We start from the raw sequence: 19,372 nt of genomic DNA on the forward strand, positions 1-19,372 counted from the left end.
GTGCACCAAATGTCCACCAGGGAGTGGTGTTCTATCTCCTGGAGGACGGCGGCCAGGCTCTGCTCAGTCCCCGAGCGGTCCCACTCCTCGAGAGTGATGTTAAAGTCCCCTCCCAGGACCAGGCACTCATGAGGATCCAAGGTGCCAAGGAAGGCGGACGCCTGCTGATAGAATTGCAGCCGCTCCGGGCTCGCTGCCGGGGCATAGATGTTAACAAGGTTGACTACGAGCCCCTCCATGCGGACACGGAGATGCAGCAGGCAGCCCGGCACAGCCTCGATGACCTGCAGCACCTTGGGCCGTAGGTCGGGGGAGAACAGGGTTGCCACTCCAGCCATACGAACTGTGAGATGGCTAAAGTAGACCCTGTCCCCCCAATCCAGCCGCCAGCTGTCTTCGGCGGTCGGATCCGTATGGGTCTCCTGCAAGAAAACCACAGAATACCCCCCCTCCTGAAGGAAGGAGAGCACCTGGGACACCCATCCTACAGCCACGGGTGTTCAACGTTGCTATGGTAAGAGGTGTCATAAGGAGGGCTGGGGGGGATGCTCGCCGGCAGGGATGCTCGCGGCTCCCGACGGGCTGCGCAACAGTCTGTGACCTACTCTGTAGGTGACTAAGGAGTCACCGAAGAGGTGGACTCGCCGGTAGCCGCAGCATCCTGCTTCTCGGTCCTTTTGCCCTCCCCCATGAGGGCCCTTGCGGCCTGGAGGATTTGATGAAAGTCCCCCCATCTCTGGAGAGCAAGCTGTACTTTGTTGCAGGAGCCATGGACATCTTCTAAAAACTCCCGCAACTCCTCTTGCAGCGCATGGGGGGTGGGGTTACGGTCTCCTAGTTACTCCCCGACGGGGCTCTTGGTACAGCCCCATGGTCCACCAAGACGGGCAGACAGGGTGCGGACCCCCGACGGGGCTCCTGATGGGTTGGCGCCACTAGGCCTGCCTCGAACCCTGGGGCAATAGGGGGCGGCGGAGGATAGCAGCCCCTGGTGGGTCGGGACGGGTAAACGCAAAGGCCGCTCCCTGGGGGTCATCTATTGGAAAAGGGAAGGAGACAGCCTCAGAGGTGGCAATAACATCTTGGGAGGTGGACGGGATAGGGACAGGGGCAGGGTTAGAGGCCAGATTCTGGGTGGGGAGAGGGCTCTCAGTGATGCCAGGCGCAGGCTTTATGGTGGATTTGGCAGCCACGGCATCAGGAGGTGGACTCTTTTCTGTAGGGCCTCCTCCCGGGAAGGAGGTCAAATGCTCCTCATCAACGAAGGGTGCCCCTGGTGGCTCAGGTCCCATTTGCATGGCACTGGCCGTCGCCTCAACAGGCTCGGTGGCCCACAGTGGGGTGCCATCTGCAGCCAGGTTGATGGAGGAGTCCAGGGGCTCCTCGGAAATGGGAGCGGAAGCAACAGTTAGGGGGAGGGAGCATGGGGAAAGGGGGGCTGGAGTGAAGTCGCCCAGATCGAGGCCCACTGGCATAGGGTCGTCCTCCCCCTGTGTGACCAGGGTCAGACCCAGGGCCTCGATCTCCTCATATATGGATGGGAAATCACTTTCTGCCACCCCAGGATTCTCCCCGCCGGCATCTGACGCGATGGTCACCTCGGGGCACATTGAGGTTTCAGATGGTGCCAGGGCAGGGGGGCTCCCTTGGGGGCCTCGGAACGGATGGGACTCCCATGGAGGGGAGGTACTGCCTTCTTTGCTGCCACGTCTTCCCCAGCCGGCACCGGTGGATGGAATACACCCGTGGGCGGGAGAGATGACGTAGTGGCAGGCGGGGGGGCTATCGCCACCTGGGTGTACGCCCTGGGGGCCGGGGGAGGGACACCCGCAGAGCTGGTGGAGGGAACAGCGGGGAGGGACGTCGTGGCTAGTGGTGGGGCCGGGGCAGTGGGGGAAGCCCCTGCCATGGAGGGTCTGGTCTTTTTAGCGGGGCCCTTTCCCTTCTTCTTCACCTGGCCCTTCCTGCCGGCTGGGGGGCTCCCCCAGAATTTGAGGGGGGGAGGACATGGCAGCAGCGGAGGTCATCCCAGTGTCCGTCGCTGCTGGCGCCCCAGCGGGGGCAGTGGCAGATGGTTCGGCAGTGGTAATGGAGGTAGAGGCTTGGGAGGGGTGACGGAGGGGCAGGCGGGGGAGGGGCAGCTCGGGCTGCTGGAGGGGCCCCAACCATCTCATCCCCGCCATCATGAGCAGGGAGTGAAGGGGAGACACCAGAAGGAGGAGGGGAAAGGGGAAGCAAGTCGACTACTCCTCCCTGCTAGGCTGCAGGCAGGGGAGGAGGGCGCCAAAAGGGGTGGCTGGATGGGGGGTGGTTAGGGGTCAGTCGCTGACACAGGGTGGAATTCCGGCTCCTCTTGCTGCACTGGGGAGGGGGGATAGAACAGCATTGGGGGTGCAATGATGAGGGTTGAAACTAAAATGGGGAGTTGCACAAGCGCATGGGAGGGGGCATGGGCACACAGAGCAAGGGGCTAAGCGGGCTGGAGGTAGGACAGGGAAAACAAGGGGCTAGCTTCAGAGGCTGGAGCGGGGCAAACAAAGGCTGTAGAGGGAAATGGGCAGGGCAGGCAAACAAATGGAAGCTAGTAAGGGGGGGCTGGGGCAAAAGGGGGGGCAAAGCTGCGAAGGGGGCAGGTAGCAAAGGGCAAAGCTGTGGGTGGGCAGTCTGGGGTGGGGGCATGTGCACCCACGTGCTCTTACACAAAGTCTGTTTAGGCTGGTTGCTGCTTCTGGGCCAAAGGGTGGAATCAGGGTGTGGCAAGCCAAGCAAGCAGCTGAGTCCAGAGGCAGGAGCTGAGGCAGATGGTATAGAGCCAGTGGGGGTGGTGGAGGGGGCAGCAGTGGCAGTAGTAGTGGTGGGAGTTGGGGGGGGATATAGATGGATGGGGGGGCAGCTTCACGCCACACCCCCAGTGTCCCTGGAAACATGGTCAAGACCCCCACCACAAGAGCACAGTTTGAAAGTTACTCAGTCTTAGGGCCCCCTCCATGGTGGTCCGCAAAGTCTCTAGGTGCTTCCCCACTGGTAGATGGTCCTCTTCTCCTCCTTGGGGCTTCAGCAGCTCCAGGCAGCAAGCTTCACAGCAGCAGCAGCTCCAGGAACTCCAGGTGGTGGTCCAGGCAGGCAGAAAGGACCTCTCTCAGGTGGTGGTGGTGGTGTCCCCAGCAGCAACGGCTGGGGCTGGGGTCCCACAGGCCCCCCCCCCATGGGGCTACAGTTGGAGCAGTAGCAGCACCCAAGGGTGGGAGGTCCAACAGTTAGCCAGCAACCAGGTAGCAGAGAACAGTGGGGGTGGTATCTGGCCCAGCCAGGGGAGCAGCTGGAGCAGCAACAGCAGTAGTAGCCATATTGGGATCCAGGAAGTGGGTGGGCGAAGCCCGTCTACTGCTAAAGGATTCTCCCCTCAGCCTAAGAGGGGGGTCCACAGGACCTGGCAAGCCAAATAATTACGGGGGACAACTAATGAATAACGGGGACAGGAGTGCAGTTAAAGGGTCAAACGAAGGGAACCGGCCAGGGACACCGAGCAGAGAACCCCGGACAGCGCCCATTGCTCCTTGAAGGTGGTAAGGGAGTCAGCGGACCCCGCCCAGAGGAACTCTGCCCAGAGGCGTGAAGGGACAGAGGATCGGAAATAGGCCCCACAGTCACAGGAGACTCCATCGGCCAACATCCTTACCCTGGTTTTATAGATGGCCACTTTAGCCAGGACCAGGAGGAGGCTGATCAGGAGGTCCTATGACTTGGTGGGGCCACGGACAGGGAGTGCATAGATAAGAAGGTGAGGGGAAAAGTGCAACCAGAATCTTAACAATTCGTGAGGAGCCGGAATAGGGGCTGCAACCTGGTGCACTCTAGGGAGACGTGCGCCAGGTTTTCCCTCATGCCGCAAAAGGGGCAGGTGTCCGGGATTGGGGTAAACCGCGCCAAGTACATGCCCGTGCTCACGGCCCCGTGAAGGAGCCACCAACTGATAGCCCCGGTGGGTCTCTGGACCAATGTGGAATAGAGGCCGGCCCACCGGGGCTCCTCACCCTCTAAGGGTGGCAGGAGGTCCTGCCACTTTGTGTCAGGCGGGACACGAGGGTGAGGACGTGAAGGGTGTGGAGCACGAGCGTGTATAGATGTTTCCTTGGCGCGGTCTGAAAACGGACTGGCTGCAGCTCGTGTAGCTGGCTCACGGTGAAGGGGCAGGGGGGCCGGTTGGGCCCACGGAGCAGGGGCCCGATGAAAAGGTCTGGAGGACCTGGCATGGAGGTTGGGTGGGGCACGCCCTCCCTTAGGACCCAGTTGAGGAAAACCCGAGTAGCGGACGGCAAAGCGACCCTCACCTCCTGAAGTACGCGCAGGGGAGTATAAGGTCTGGAGAGCCCCATGCGCTGAGCGAGCATCAGGGGATCCAGCCAGTCTCCCAGGTCGTAGTCCAGGTGGTCTCCGACTCTGGTGACTTCTGCCAGGACCAACCTCCAGCGCACCGCGGGGGACTCCGCCACCTGCACACAAAGCTGGGGATTGTGTAGCAGGGGCTCCGCGAGGAGATCTTCCCTCATGGAGTCTGCCACAGACCTGGTCACTGTGAACAGTTCCCAGGTCTGGAGGAGGTCCTGGTAGAAGACCGGCAGCTCGGAGAGGTCTCGCGGAAGACCTCTCGGATGGAGATAAAGGCGCTGTCGGTCGTATCGGAGCCCCCGGAGGCGGCGCAGGAAGGTGTGCGCCAATACGCTCCACACCGGACTACCTGCACCATAAAGGAGCCTCTGCAGGGTCTGGAGGCAGAAGACACAGACCTGAGTGTGAAAACACTTCAGGCCCTGCCCTCCTTCCTCCAGGGGGGAGATGGAGGACCCCTGCAGAGACCCAGTGCAGTCCTGACCAGAAGAACTCCAGAGTCAACGTCCGGAGGTTGGCCAGGAAATCCAAAATCTAGTTGATTAAGCACCAGTGCCCTCCCCCAAAGGGAGAGACACTGGAGTAGTCCTGTCCATCTCCGGAGCCGCTCTACCACCCTGCCCTCTAAACCGTGCCAGTTCTCCGGCGGAGATGGATGCGTAGCAGAAAGGTAAACGCTGAGATACAGCAGCGGACCCGCACTCCACCGGATGGCCTGAAGCGCGGGTGGGAGGGAGCTCGCCTGCCGCCGCTCCCCTACCACCAAGCCAGAGCTCTTGACCCAGTTGACCCGGGCGGAGGAGGCTGCCGAGTAAACGGCCTGGCAAGCCTCCACCCACGCCAAGTCGCCCGGGTCCTGGACTACGAGGAGCACATCGTCGGCGTACGCTGACAGGACCAGCCGCAGCTCCAGCTCCCGCAGCGCCAACTCCGTCAACCTCCTATGGAGGAGACAGAGGAAGGGCTCGATCACCAGAGCGTACAGCTGGCCCAAAAGGGGACACCCCTGCTGTACTCCTCGCCCGAAGCTGACCGGTTCGGTCAGGGTCCATTTGAGCCTGACCAGACACTCTGCGGAGGCGCACAGCACCTGGAGAAAACCCACAAACTGGCGTCCGAAGCCAAATGCTCGCAGAGTGCTCAGGAGATACCCGTGATCCACCCTGGTCCAGGGACAGGAGGGCGAACGCCAGACCGTGCCTACACACGAGTTCCAAAAGGTCCTGGACCAGATACAGGTTGTCGAAGATGGTGCAGCCTGGGATGGTGTAGGTCTGGTCTGGGTGGATCACGTCCACCAGCACGGACCCTAGATGCAGCGAGATGGCTTTCGCTACGACCTTGTAGTCCGTGCTGAGGAGCGAGATGGGATTCCAATTCCGTAAATCACGGGGGTCCCCCTTCTTCAGCAATAAGGCGAGCATGACTCACCTGCACGAAAAAGGGAGGACCCCGGTCTGCAAAGACTCGGCCCAGACGGTGACTAGGTCTGGGCCGAGGATGTCCCAGAACACGTGGTAAAACTCCACGGTCAGCCCGTCCATGCCCAGAGATTTATTAGTGGACATGCGGTGGAGGGCTTCCGAGAACTTGGCCAGAGTGAGAGGCAGCTCTAGCCGGTCTCGGTCGCCCACGCTGACCGTCAGGAGTCCGTCCCAGAGCACTCTGCAAGCATTAGGATCGGTCGGATCCGGGGAAAAAATGCGTGTGTAGAAGGTCCTGGCCCTCCCGCACATCTCCGCTGGATCCGTGAGGGGGGTGCCATCCTCTGCGAGGAGGCAGGTGACATGCTTCTTAGCCTCCCTCTTTTTCTCCAGGGCGTAGAAGCGGGAGTTGCAATCCATCTCCCGAAGGAGGCGGATGCAGGATCGAACATCCCGGGCATCCCGGGCCCGGTGGTCCTCAAGGGCCCAGAGCTCCTCCCGCTTCTCCTGGCATGCCCCGCAGAGGGATGGATCCTCGGGGCTGGTGGCCAGACGCCTCTCCAGCTCTCAGACATCCCATTCCAACTGCCCTATCGCTGCGTTCCTCTGTCGGCTGGTGCCCCAGGTGTAGTCGCAACAGAAGAGCCAGGCGCGCACCTTCCCCAGGTCCCACCACTGCCACGCCAAGGGAAAGGCACGCCACTGCACTTGCCAGGCCATCCAGAACTCCTGGAATTACGCCACGAAACCCACATCCTCCAAGAAGCTGTTGTTAAAGTGCCAATAGGCTGGCCCTGGTCTCTCCACGCAGGGAGAGACCGTCTCGGTGGCTAGGTGGTGATTGGAGAACGAGGCCGGGTGAATGCTGGAGGAGTGGGCCCGTGAAAAGTGGAAACGCGATAAGTAGATGCAGTCCAACCGGGAGTGGCGCAACCGGTAGACCTCCACCCTGACAAAGGTGAACGTCAAGACGTTGGCCGGGTGGTGGTCGCACCAGATGTCCACTAGGGAGTGATGGTCGACTATCCCCTGGAGGACATCCGCGGCGGCCGGGTACTGCTCTGTCCCCGAGCGCTCCCGCTCCTCGAGGGTCGTATTAAAGTCCCCGCCCAGGACCAAGCACTCGCGAGGATCCAAGGTGCCGAGGAAGGCGGACGCCTGCTGAAAGAAACACAGCCGCTCCAGGCACAATGTCAGGGCATAGACATTGACAAGATTAACCACAATTCCCTCCATACGGCCCCGGAGGTGCAGCAGGCGGCCCGGCCCAGCCTCAGCGACCCCCAGCACCTCGGGCCGTGGGTCAGGGGAGAACCGGGTTGCCACTCCAGCCGTATGAGCTGTGAGGATAAGATGGAAGTCCCCCCATCGCTGGAGAGCGAGCTGCACCTTGTTACGGGATCCACGAACACCCTCGAGGAACTCCCGCAGCTCCTCTCGCAGCGTATGGGGGGCCGGGGTCACTAGCCCCCGCCTTTGCTCCAGAGGGACCACAGACACAGCCCCGTGGCCCACCAAGACAGGCAGGCAAGGGGCGGACCCCCAACGTGGCGCCCAATAGGCTGGCACCGCATGGCCCCCCCTCAAACCCCGGCTCAATTGGGGGCGGCGGAGGGAAGATAGCAGCCCCTGGTGAGTCGGGACTGGGAAATACAGAGGCCGCTCCCTGGGGCCTATCCTCTGGGGGCGAGGAGGTGGTGGCCCCAGGGGTGGCAATGATATCACGGAAGGTGAAGGGGACAGGGACGGGATCGACAACATGGGCAGGGCAGGGATCCAGAGTAAGAGCAGGACAGGGGTTGGAAGCAGAGGCAGGGAAAGGGCCAAGGGCAGGATCCTGGGCTCCAGGAGCCACGCAGCTGGAGATTGGGCCCTCTTGGTGGAGCTCAAGGGACTGGGGGGTGGGAAGGGGGCTCTCTACAATGCCGGGCTCTGGCACCACGGCCGGTGGAGAAGCCACAACATCTCCAGTGGAGTCCCCGCCCGGGAAGGAGGTCGGTTGCCCCACGCCCACAAGGGACAGCCTGTGGGGCCCAGGTCCCAGCCGCACAGCACCGGCCATCGCCACAATGGGCTCAGCAGCCGACAGCAGGGTGCCACCCACGGCTGGGCAGATGGAGGAGCCCAGGCAACCCTCGGGGGCGGGAGAAGAAGCAGCAGTTAGAGAGGAGGAGCATGGTGAAGGGGGGGCTGGGGTGAGGTCGCTCAGATCGAGGCCCACTGGCAGAGGGTCATCCTCCCTCTGGATGACCGCGGGGTCAGACCCAGGGCCTCGATCTCCTCGTATATGGCGGGGAGCTCCCCTTCCACCATGCTGGAGGTCTCCCTGCCCATGCCCGAAGTGATGCTCACCTCAGGGCTCACAGGGGCTCCGGATGGGAACGGGGCAGGAGGGGCTCCATCGGGGGCCTTGAAGGGAAGGGGCTCCAATGGAGGGACGGAACTGCTGTCCCGTGCTGCCACATGCTCCCCAGCCAGTACTGGGGGATGGAACGTGCCCATAGGCAAAGCAGAGGGCTCGGCAGCGGTGCCCCCTTTTTGGTCTTCCGGGGGGCTTTCGCATCGGTGGAAGGGAGCGAAGCTCGAGTCTTCCACTTGCCCCGCTTCCCCTGCACAAGGGCCCAGCCCTCCATGGCATCATCAGGGGGCCGGCTAACAGGGGTCGGGTCGGGAGGCAGGGGCGATGGCTCAGGGACTATGGGAGGCAGTGGTGGAGCGGCATGAGGGAGGGAAAAATCCCCCTTGAGCGGGCCCTCTCCCACGCTTGGTGGTATCCCTGCCGCACCCTCCTCTAGATGTCCCGCTGGACTGCAGGCAGTAGAGATGGTGCTCTCCCGCTCGTCTGGGTGTGCTGGGGGGCTCGAGTGGGTCTCGAGTGGGAGCAGTGGTGGACTGAGTGGGAGGAGGGGCAGCTCTGGGTGCTGGGCAACCAGGGGTGCCAGCAATGACGGGGCCGGCGCCCCGCCAGGGCTCGGGGGTCCCGGATGCCCCTCGCTGCTGGGCCAAGGGGCAGTCCCTCCGGACGTGCCCCATCGCCCGGCAGAGGTAGCACCGGGCCTCCCCTGTGGAATAGTGCACCTGGTAATGGGCCCCCCGTAGGGGACTAAAAAGGATCGTGAAGCTGAAGCTGCACTTGCCAGCGGAACGAGAGGACATGACGGAGGGCGGGGTCCTTGCAGCCCAGTGAGAGAGGGCTCAGAACGGAAAGGGGCTTCCCCAGGGTCGAGAGAGCGGGTAATAGGTTGGCATTGGGAAGGAAGGGAGGGAGGGACTGAGGTCAGGACGAGGCGGACGCCCAGGTTGTCGTCCAGGTTGGCATTGGGAAGGAAGGGAGGGAGGGACTGAGGTCAGGACGAGGCGGACGCCCAGGTTGTCGTCCAGGTTGGCATTGGGAAGGAAGGGAGGGAGGGACTGAGGTCAGGACGAGGCGGACGCCCAGGTTGACGTCCAGGGGGACGAACACGCCCCCCCACTGCCAGGCCCTTCTCCACCGCCTCCTGGGTGGCGGCCTCCGATGCTAAAAAGAAGACGACCTTCCCGTACATTTTGGAGGCCGCCACAATGGCCGTGGGCCCCACCACCCTCACCAACGTCCGCACGTGGGGCTAGGCGGGCACCAGGAGGCAACGGACGGTGTGCTTCCTGGTCATGGTGGGGAAGAGGCCCCGGCTGCTATAGATGGTAGCGGAGGCAGTGGGCGGGAGAGATGCTGTAGCGGCAGGCAGGGGCCACACTCCCCATGTCCCTGGAAACACACTCAAGACCCCCACCACAAGAGCACAGTTGGAAAGTTGCTCAGTCTTAAGGCTTTTTCCACGGTGGTCTGCAAAGTCTCTAGGTGCTCCCCTCCTGGTAGGTGGTCCTCTCCTTCTCCTCGGGGCTTCAGCAGCTCCGGGCAGCAGACTCCGCAGCAGCAGCAGCTCCAGGAACTCCAGGTGGTGGTTTAGGCAGGCAGAAAGGACCCCTCTCAGGTCGTGGTGGTGGTGTTCACAGCAGCAAAGGCTGGGGTCCCTCACTTCTCCCTTCTGGGGAGTGGGCCAGCAGGCCCCCCCCCCAAGGGGCTGCAGTTGGAGCAGTAGCAGCACCCAAGGATGGGGGGTCCAGCAGCCAGCCAGCAACCAGGTAGCAGAGAAGGGGGGGATGTTGTCTGGCCCAGCCAGGAGAACAACTGCAGCAGTAGCAGCAGCAGCAGCAGCAGTAGGGAGAGCCCAGGGTCTAGCAACAGTACCAGCAGCAGCCCTCTCTCTCCAGGCCAGAGGGCTGCAGGAGTGTAATCAAAGAGAGAGCTCTGGGTCCCCAGTTAAGCAGGTTCCTTTTCCCTGGGTAAGGGAACAGGGAAGGATCCAGAACAATCAGGAACCTTCTGGAAACAATTAAGATGGACAGGCTGATTAGAACAGCTGCAGCCAATCAAGAAGCTGCTAGAAAAATCAATTAAGGCAGGCTAATCAGGGCACCTGGGTTTAAAAAGAAGCTCACTTCAGTTTGTGGTGTGGGTGTGAGGAGCTGGGAGCAAGAGGTACTAGGAGCTGAGAGTGAGAATGTGTACTGTTAGAGGATTGAGGAATACAAGTATTATCAGACACCAGGAGGAAGGTCCTATGGTGAGGATAAAGAAGGCGTTGGGAGGAGGCCATGGGAAGGTAGCCTAGGGAGTTTAGCTGTTGCACAGCTGTTCCAGGAGGCACTCTAGACAGCTGCATTCTACAGGGCCCTGGGCTGGAACCTGGAGTAGAAGGTGGTCCCAGGTTCCCCCACAAACCTCCCAGCTTCTCATCAGACAGAGGAGAAGTTGACCTTGACTTTGGGTTCACAAAAATGGCCAAACTGAGGGCTGCTGTGAATCTCTGAGGTGAGCAAATCCATTAATAAGCGCAAGACTCACCAAGGTAGAGGAGGAACTTTGTCACACACACCTAACTAAATGATGTTGTCACTAAACGGCAATGTTCATTTCTTGATTTATTTATTTTTTTAATGAAGAAGTTGCAAATATTTTATCCTCTTATGAAGTTTGAATGGGGTAAATTATTTTTCAAAGCACATTCTGGCTTTTCTGACTGGAAGAAATGAAGACTAAACAAAAATTCTGAGAATAAGAATAGGGAAATCAGAGACAGACATCACAGTTAAGAAATGACTACTACCTCCCTCCCCTTTAGGAATACTTTTGTCTGGAACAAACAATAACAAACCAAACACAATACTGCAGCCCCTGAGAACCAGCTGAATCAGTCAGAAGGGGAAGAACAGGCATAGGGTGAAAATTTTTCTAATAATTTAAGAAACACTGTGAAGTCTGACAAAGGGATCTGCATAGATGGCCACAAATGGTGCTACAGTGCCACCACCTGAGAGAAAGAGAGACTCGGAGTGGGGTGGGGGAGAAGGCAATGGGGATAATTCAAATGTATAAAAATCCTACTAGAGTCCTGATTTTGAAGGTGATTGAACTCATAGTGCTCTGTCAAGATGCAGCAGCTGTTGAGGAAGGAGGCCAACCTCTGGTGTTTCTCCCAGACAGCAATTTATTTTCATCTCTACCACTGACTAAGCCTGGGACTTGTAAATCATGAAATGCATATGAGACATGAGCAATGGTTAAAGTAGATTGAAGCGGGGGCGAGCTCTCACTGCACCAGATGGGGAGCTGTGCTTCTCCACTCCCTCTCGCTTTAAGCCCTGCACATCAACAGTTCAGAGAGAATTTTACCTCAGACTTCCCACTTGCCCAGCTGGGTGCTATAGTGGATAAACTATTTCCTCCTCAGCTCAGTATGAATACATGTAGAACAATCAGATAACAGGGCAGGGTATTGGCAGACCTGGAGTCTATGGCTAGCCCTGTCTTTGGCAAACTGAGTGACCTTGGGTCAATCTTTCTTTGTCTCAGTGTCTCCATCTATAAAAGAAATCCGCCACTGGAAGAGGGCCCTCCTGAGAGATCTGTTGTCTGTGGCAGAAGTTGCCACAAGGTGATTTCTGCAGCTCTTACTAGGCACCGGGGTTAGGTGGCTCAATAACAGGAAGCCAAAACTGGGTCTCTGACAGCAACCCCTCTCTACTGGTCAGGTGGGATGGAGACTTGCTTCCTATGACGTTGTCAAGGACAAAATGTCAAGAGATCTTAATGGTTACAAACACTTGGAGAAAGTGGATAATTATTGGAGGAATTGTACTGTCAGGATTATGTGATTCAAGAATAAATTACCAGGGAAAGAGGCAAAGACTGTCTATGAAAATTGTGTGTTTAAAATTTTAGAGAATTTAGAATTATGAGCCCCATCTATGTTGAAAGTCCACTATAATACAGACAAAAGACAGAAGTTTGGTACAGAGATGATCTCAGAATGTACAATGTAAACAAATGGGCCAATTTTTTAGCTAGTGATAATTGAGTTCATTTTTGCATGCAGAACTTCAGCCTCCATCTGTTGAGAAATGTTGCCTAGTATAGGTTTTTGGAGTGAGGAGCACTGACATCTGTGACTCATGCAACTGAAAAGGTTTGTCTTCACTTAAAAAAAAAAAAAAGTATTCTCTACCCAGTGGTGAAGAGTTGCGTAAGCTGATATGATGTTGAACATGACTGTGTTGGCTAGTTAAGGTTAAAGCACAATGAGCTGAAATGATGCTGAACACAACTTGTCAATGTCCAGTCATTCACAATGATCACTCACTATCAACATTGCTTCAGCTAACTTGACTCTTTACAATTGTTCTTCAACATAATAACATTTTCTAGCAAAGTCAAGCCCTAACAGAATAAACCTTCTTTGCCATGTTTTTCCCTTATCATTGCCTGCCCAATTAGATAGAATATAAATGTTGTAAGCAAAAACAAAATCCCCAGCTATTTATTGTGTGGCACTCTGGTCTCTCCTCATTTCCACCCAACCATTGGTGAGATCTTTATATCCATTTGCTGATCAGCATGAATGATGGAAAAAGCTACCCGATACACGGCAATGAGCTAAAATCTACTGTGGGTTTTTAAAAAAAAATCAAAAAAATTATAATAAAAAAAATTAGCAAAGATTAGTTCATCCAATCCTTTCCCTCCCCTTTCTGTAGAGAGGTGAGCAGAAGAAGGAGTCATCTATCCCCCCCCATCCCTTCACGCCCATCAAGGAGAAAATGCTAATTTTTATTTTCCAAAATCTTGTTTGGCTAGCTTGATTAGACTATATATTCAGTGTCCTTAAAGGACAGCAGTTGATATAAGCTGTTTGAGGTTAAGAAACAATGGGTAGCATGGTTAGCACAGTTTCCCATGTTTCTAAATATAGAATAAGAATCCCATTAAGACAATGAAGTAAGATAGAAACAGGATTGCTGCTCTAGGCTGCAGGGTCTTTTGATTGTTTTCTAGCCAATATGTAAACTGCTATTCTGTTTTTTCCATTTGAGAACAGACCTCTGCCTTATCATCATCATCACAACAGCTGTTCTTAGAGTATTTACCAATAAGGAAAAGAGACATTGCTGTTGTCTGAGTTGTTATTTCCTACAGCAAAGAATAGGGGTATGAAGGTTGAAGGGGGGAAAGGGGAAATGTGTTGAAATGCAACTGGGACAATGGGAGCCATGGGTCTGACACTCAGTGAGAGTACAGCAGTACACAGCTGCCAACTGTGCTCCAAGCTGTAGGTATATGGAACAAATGTTAATCACCAGCCAAATGAATACTTACACCTCTATGCACCCACATACAATCACATGAAATGATTTGTAGTCTCATCTCAATGTTTTAGTATATCTTTTGATAAAAACTTGCAGGGTATTTTTTCTACTTTAGCTACATCACTGATGCTGAGCCAGTGCAAAGCCTCAGTGTAGATATGGTGCAAAAGTATAAAGAGGGCTTCAAAGCAGGGTAAGCCATATCTTTGTAGCTTATTTTACACTAGCACACTTCACTTATACTTGAGTAGGTAGCTACACAGGTACAAAAAGCCCTTGTACAGAAAAGGCCAAAATGTATTATCTATAGATTAAAACAGTAAAAAGGTATAATTTTATTGGAAAATTGTGAAGTTTTCTGCAAAAAAAAGATGAAAGTTTGTCATGGGGAAAAATTACAAAATCAATATTTTAGCAAAGATAGGGAATATAAGGGTTGTTAGCTAAAAAGAGCTGAGTTCTCTCCAATAAGAACAACATTTCACTCAGAATCAAAATCACAAACGCTTATGAAAATATTAGAGATGGGTTGAGTCGCAAAACTCAGATCTGAATCTAAATTATTTCCCAAAACATAAGTTTTGCTTCCATCCTTTACAGAGGGACAGCCAAGGAGTTTGGAGCCAGATCCAAACTTAAGGAAGTATTTAGATGTGGGGTTTTGGTTTGGGTCCACCTTTAGGAAACACAAGAGAAGTGTGGTCTGAGAGTAGGAATTGGCACAAGAATCTCTGAACAGCAGTTCCTGCTGAGATACTAACTCCTCCTGCACTCCCTTGGTGTGTCACTTAACCTCTCTGTGGCTTAATTTCACCATCTGTAGAACAGGGATAATAATTACCTCAATAGTGGACTGTTGTGAGGTTTAATTAGTTAATTTTGGTAAAGGTCTTTGAGGATTAAAAGCTCAATATAAATGCTAAGAAGTGGGATTGCAAACGAATTCTAAAAACTGCTAGCTTTGTGCAGTTCTATTTTCAGTCCTGCTGCTGGCAACCAGTAATGGAGCAGAGAGAGCTCCATATGCTTACACTTGGGATAAAACCCATAGATTTCAGTTCCCATCTGAATATCAAGTATACAGAAACATAATGCAGAGGTAAAAAGTGAATCCCTGATCCTGTATGCTGGATGGGACAGGTGTGCAAACAGTTGGTGTGGAGCCATTCTGCTTCCTCCAAACTCTGGGGGTGGATATTGATATAATTCCCAAAAGGAAAATGCACCAAATTCTGCTATATGCAATGTTGTTGTAGCTGTGTTGGTCCCATGATATTAGAGAGACAAGGTTGGTGAGGTACTATCTTGATTGGTCCACATTGTCTCTTCAAATTCTAATGTCAGTTACAAATTAAAAAAACAAAACTGCACAGATGAAACTGAGAGCAGAATTTGTTTTCTTTGGTTTCTTTACAATGGCTCACTTTCCAAAACAAAACCCCACTATCTGTGAATAAAGTTAATTGCAGCTGTACTCAAGGCATCTTGTATTAGTATAGGTTTCAGAGTAGCAGCCGTGTTAGTCTGTATTCACAAAAAGAAAAGGAGTACTTGTGGCACCTTAGAGACTAACACATTTATTAGAGCATAAGCTTTCGTGAGCTACAGCTCACTTCATCGGATGCATTAGTATAGTTTCACCTTTCTACACTCCTCCAAATGATCACAAATGGACCTGCCACAGGTATAGAAAACAGGAGCACAAGATCATACTCTCCCTTTCCAAAACAAGAGAGACACACAAAGTATTCTGACAAAGACCTGAAACAAATTACCTAGGGAGGTTCTGGAATCTATGTAATTGGATGTTTTTAAGAACAGGTTAGACAAATACCTATCAGGGATGGTCTATAATACTTAAAGGGACTAGACTAGATGACCTATCAATGTCCCATCCAGTCCTACATTTCTATGATTTCTAAGTGGGGTTTTGGTGGCTCATTGAGACCACAGACACTTATTCAAGATGTTTGTTTTTTCTTTTTTAATGTAAAATGTGTTTGTCTCTCATTTTGGTTTTCTTGTCTTCAGTAGAAATACTTGACAGGTTTCAGAGTAGCAGCCATGTTAGTCTGTATTCGCAAAAAGAAAAGGAGTACTTGTGGCTTTTTTTTTTTTTTTAGAGACTAACAAATTTATTAGAGCATAAGCTTTCATGAGCTACAGCTCACATCATCGAATGCATTTGGTGGAAAAAACAGAGGAGAGATTTATATACACACACAGAGAACATGAAACAATGGGTTTATCATACACACTGTACCAAATGCATCTGATGAAGTGAGCTGTAGCTCACGAAAGCTTATGCTCTAATAAATTTGTTAGTCTCTAAGGTGCCACAAGTACTCCTTTTCTTTTTAGTAGAAATACTTGCGTCTAGATAGCCTCAGGGGAAACAAACCTGGAATTGCTTTAAGAACTCTCTGTATAATTATACCACATTGAATATGCACTACAGCATCATACTCCAGTGGTGAAAAAAAATCTATATTTTTCTATCATACTTCACAGACTAATTCCCCTGAGTAATCCCCATTCTTTGCTAGTTTATTCTAAGTAAAATTGATTTTTCTGGAAGATTAAGTCATACCTTGCGGATTGCCATGGGTTGTACTTTGTAGGCCTTTTATTAATAGACTCCCCACAGCTTAATTTTGTTTATATAAGTAAAAAAACAATAAGAAAGAGTTGACAAAGTTTGGGGATTTTTGAGCAGACAAAAAAGGCAGACCTTTCTTCCTGCCCCTTGGCGCACAGTGCTCGGCAGTAAATAAACTTAACTAAGTATTTAGGAAGAACTGAGTCACCTCTCAGGGTAGAGCAGGATGTTTAGTTTATCTGTGAAGTGTTAAATGACACAGAAAGTGAGCCACATGGCTCAGTGTGTGTTTGGTTAACCAGGGGGAGAAGTGTTTATTACGATCAACAGTAACTGATGTTCGCAGAGACACATCCCACTGTGCTCTCTCTCTCAGCATTCAGTAGCAGCACAGAGGTTTCAGTGTGATGGGAAATGCATCCGATGAAGTGAGCTGTAGCTCACAAAAGCTTATGCTCTAATAAATTTGTTAGTCTCTAAGGTGCCACAAGTACTCCTTTTCTTTTTGCGAATACAGACTAACACGGCTGCTACTCTGAAACCTGTCAGTGTGATGGGACTGACTCTGGTACCAGACAGAAATGCAGGCACGTACTGTATGTGCTTGTGGGCAGTAGTTTCCTGTATGGAAGTACTGAAAAGAGACAGCAATATATTTTCTTTTTAAAAGACAAGGTGGATGAGGCAACAGCTTTTATTGGAATAACTTCAGTTGGTGAGAGAGACAAGATTTCCAGCTTACACAGAGCTCTTCTTCGGGTCTGGGAAATGTACCCAGAGTCACAATGAAATGCAAAATGGAACTGATTGTTTAGTATAAGTATTAACACATATTTCAAGGGACCATTCAAGGACCTCCTGCCATAGGGGAGAAAGAAAGTGTGTGGGGGGAACATTTAAAAAGGACCATTACGGATATTCATCTTAGATGGCATTGGCAACACGGATGCTGTAACCTTTGAAAGTTGAAGCACAAAGACATATAACTGATAAGCATAATGCAGCATTTAAGTAGCCGCCAATTGCACCAGACTTAAAGATGGGTTTACATTTTCTAGATAACCAAGATATAGAGCCAAGAGAGAGGAGTGGGATATCAATACCTGGAAGTGTCATTCTGGAGCTGAGCATCTTCCAGGAACTCGTGAATTCATTCTGCAAGTGACCATGGGGATATTTTTAATTTCTGAAATGGTGATGTTAGGCCATCAGCTCCTCATTACACAGTCCCCTTTCCAAATTTCCTTCGTCTTGGAATGGCTCAGTTTAGGAACGCAATGAGCCATACGTTTCTGCTATAGAATAGCATTATGGGTGCTAATTATAAAAAGAGCAGTGTGAGAGTAAAGTTTTCTGTTCACAGATGGTTTGGACAAATCTAGTTTTGGTTCATATAAGTTTCCAGCTCTTGGGTTTCACTTTGAGTTTTGGGCTTGAACAAACCTTAGAACTTGCGGTCGAATTCATGCACAATAGTCAAGTTTTCTTTGGTTTCTGGTCTAAACCATTGAGTTTTACAAGATTTCTCTGTGGGAGCATAAATTGACTGATAATCGCTTGTAATTTGACCCAGGTTTACTCAGAGCTTGTCTCAGACTCACAGATGAACTTTTTGGTGAACCCAAATTTGTGAATTTGTGTTGAAATGGTTTTCAATTAAAAGGATTCACACAGCTCAAATTTGAGAAACCTAACCCATCTTCATACAAAACTAGATCTATCAGGCCTGATTCTCTGCTCTCATAGGCCCTGATCTAGTAAAGCACTTAAACATGTGCTTAACTTTAAGCATGTGAATAGTCCCATTGACTTGAAACTGCTTAAGTGTGTTGCCAGGTCATGCCCTTAAATTGGGGTAAATCAGGAGTAACTCCATTAAAGCCAAATAGTGTTACACTGGTGTTAAACAAGAATTAGCGAGAAGAGAGACCAGCCCTGTATTCATAGGTGGTTTCAAACCAACACTTAAATCTGAGCACCCTGAATTCTGGGTGGGTTTGGAATCCAAAATTTGGATCCAAATCCTCTGATGTAGTCCTGCCTTTCTGCTGTGGGCATTTTAAATATTTTCCTAAGAAAAAAGTCTCTTTCTTTAGTGAATCTTAAACAAAATCTTAATAAATTCTATTTCTGTTCTTAAATTAAGTCTATATTGTATACATTTGCTCAAACTCTGTATTCTAAAAGGTACATTGATAGGATTCAGATCAGGGCCGTTCCTAGCTATTCTGGGGCCCTATGCAGCCCTGCTGCAGGGTGTAGGAGGAGGGAGACAGGCCTCTGTGGGGTGGGCGGGGCTGGCCCCAGGCCTTCATGTGGGGTGAGTGGCTTGGGGAACAGGAGGGAACCACCTCCCAGCACTCACTGGCATCGTGGCTCGGGCCAGGTCGCTGCACTTCCCGCCGACAATGAGTGCAGGCCCAGCCCTGCTTCAGTCCTCAGGGGAGTTGCGGTGGAGCTGAGACAGAGCAGGGGTGGGAAGAGGTGGGGCTGGAGTGGGGAAGGAGTGGGGTGGGAAGAGGCGGGGTGGGGCCATGGGGAAGGGGGGCCACGAGGAAGCGGTGAAGTGGAGGCGGGGCTGGGACGGAGACCCTGGGGAAAAGGTGGAGCGGGGCATGGAGCAGCACGCAGCTGCGCAGGGCACCAGGAAATTTTGTGCCTCCCATTCCCTTGTGCTCTACACAGCTGCATACTTTGCGTATGGGTAAGGATGGCCCTGATTCAGATAGGCTCAAACCTCCCTTGAATCTTAGGGGCCAACTTCAAATTCCTAGTTTCAAACATGTCCCTCCAGTTTTTGTTATGGTCTTTGGATCCAGCTCTAAAGAGACCTTTTTTCCAGAACTAATTTGGGTGTAGCCAAGATGGTGCACATCTCATATAGACTAGATGAAAAATTCAGTTGAAATCCCACAATTTCTGCGCGTTTGGATCAAAATTTGGGGAGAACAGCCTGTGAGACTTCTAATCCGTGCTGACAAAAGATGACTGAGGTCAGCTTCACACAACTCAGGAGTGCACTATATGTATGATATACACACATGAGTGTCCCAAACAGTGGACTCTTTAGAAACTTCAACCCTCCTTTAAATTTCACAACCATTTAGACCCTGGAAAGGGAGATTTGCCTATTATTAAACTGCCTAATCCTAAAACACCTTCACTTTCCATGAAACAGACCTCCTCCGATCCAGGACCAAATGGTACAATCTATATGCTTTACAAAAGAGCTAGTGTAACCTATCTAGTTAGGGGGGAAAAAGTCACTAACAACTTG

Source organism: Dermochelys coriacea, chromosome 11 (assembly GCF_009764565.3).
Source record: "Dermochelys coriacea isolate rDerCor1 chromosome 11, rDerCor1.pri.v4, whole genome shotgun sequence".
NCBI classification, from domain to species: domain Eukaryota; kingdom Metazoa; phylum Chordata; order Testudines; family Dermochelyidae; genus Dermochelys; species Dermochelys coriacea.